At 47.7% G+C, this 1,776-nt stretch overlaps 1 pseudogene; it reads left to right on the plus strand.

Annotated features, from left to right (window-relative positions):
• Positions 1–773: 773 nt before the first annotated feature.
• On the plus strand, positions 774–1,328 carry LOC109559948 (60S ribosome subunit biogenesis protein NIP7 homolog pseudogene; annotated as a pseudogene).
• Positions 1,329–1,776: the final 448 nt, after the last annotated feature.

Genomic DNA, 1,776 nt, shown 5'->3' on the forward strand with positions numbered 1-1,776 from the left:
AAATAAAAAAAATTTAAAAAAAGCACAAAAGATGCCTCTGGGATCTCAGCTAGGATGACTCACATGGCTGTGGATGACTTGAATGATTGTGGCTGCAAATGTAACTTCACAACAGGCTCTCCACACATCTCTCTGAAGTGGAGAACTTCTGAAGAACCAACCCAGTTGGGATTGTCGGTGGCGTGTCTGGGCCACTGCACCATGGCAGTCTTAGGGTAGTCAGACTTCATCTGTGGTGGCTCAGGTGGTTTCAAGGAAGAGCATGGATGAAGCTACATCCTCTTTATGACCTCAACTTAGAAACCATGTGGCGAGCTATGCTCGCTTTTCAGCCAGGTGCTCACCTCCCTGAGGGAGCGGCCCACATCCGGCCACTATGGCCACTGGGTCTCCTGGAAGCGGTCCCAGAACAGTGACACCAAGAGCTGTTCATCGTCCACCTCTCCAAGAGCAGCAGTGGGGGCCGTCGCTGTGGCCGACAGAGTGGTTGAGGACAGTACAGTTGCCGTCGCCGCCATCTTCTCAGAAGCTGCGGTCACTTCCCCTCTTGCTCAGCAAGGGCGCTGGCTTAGAATCTAGGACCAGGAGCACCTGGAGCTCACTTCTGGTCGCTATGGTTTCTCACTAGGCCGGCTTTCTTTCCTTGATGATCCTCCAGGCTATGGGGCACTAGCGCGGGGGAAAAATTGGAAACGGGCTAAAGAGGCAAGGTTTGAGGTTAAGACAGCGGCTGGCTGCTGACCTGTTTCCAGCAAATGAGGCAAGATCATCCGATGTTCGAACCCAGCAGGAAAAGGAGACTACTGACTGAAGAGTAGACCCATTTAGTGTTTGAGAAGATGGTAGACTACATCGGGGAGACTTCAGCTATGGTCGATAGGCTTTATGGCACCTCATTTCAAGCTACACAAGGACTGAGTGTACTACGTGAATGAGATGATCTTGAAGTTGCCTGCCAGTATCTCCAATGACACAGCTGGTGTCTTTGGGGACATGCAAGACCTACAAGTTTTAACAGAATAATTCTGGATTCCCTAGCACCCTATGCCAAATATAAAGTGTGGATAAAGCCTGGAGCAGAGCATTCCTTATTGTATGGGAAACTTGTGGTGAAATCTGGACTTGTTGGAATCACTGAAAAGACTTCTCAGTACCAGGAAGTCCTGGTGTACTCCATGGCAGACATCCCTTTGGGTTTTGAGGTGGCAGTGAAGTCTACACAAGATTGCAGGAAAGTAGACCCCATGGCAGTTGTGGTATTTCACCTAGCAGACATTGGGGAATACGTGTGGCATGAAGAGACATTGAGTTTAATGAAATCATCCTGAGGATGTATGGCTGTGTGGAAGGGCCTGGCTTTGTTTCCTTTGTCTGTGTGGGCTCCACCATCATGTTGAATTTTGTTGACACTCTGACCTCTTCAGGGACTTCTTAGTTTAATATTCTCTCTGTTAAGGACAAATGCAGACTAGATTTTTATTGTGCAGAAATGGCTCAAAAATGGAGTTTTGGATCTTTGTAATTGTGGCAAAATAGAATTTGTTGCTGTTCAGTCGCTCAGTTGTGCCCAGCTCTTTGCGACCCAATGGTCTGCAGCACACCAGGCTTCCCTGTCCTTCACCGTCTCCTGGAGCTTGCTCAAACTCATATCCGTTGAATTAGTGATGCCATCCACCCATCTTGAAGAATGTCTAAATAGAATGCTGTGTTTTATATTTTAATCCAAGGGCTTCTTGTTTTGAGTAACAGGTTCTAAATTGTTGGAACTGAGGACAA

This window comes from Bos indicus, chromosome 6 (genome assembly GCF_029378745.1).
Source record: "Bos indicus isolate NIAB-ARS_2022 breed Sahiwal x Tharparkar chromosome 6, NIAB-ARS_B.indTharparkar_mat_pri_1.0, whole genome shotgun sequence".
Lineage (NCBI taxonomy): Eukaryota > Metazoa > Chordata > Mammalia > Artiodactyla > Bovidae > Bos > Bos indicus.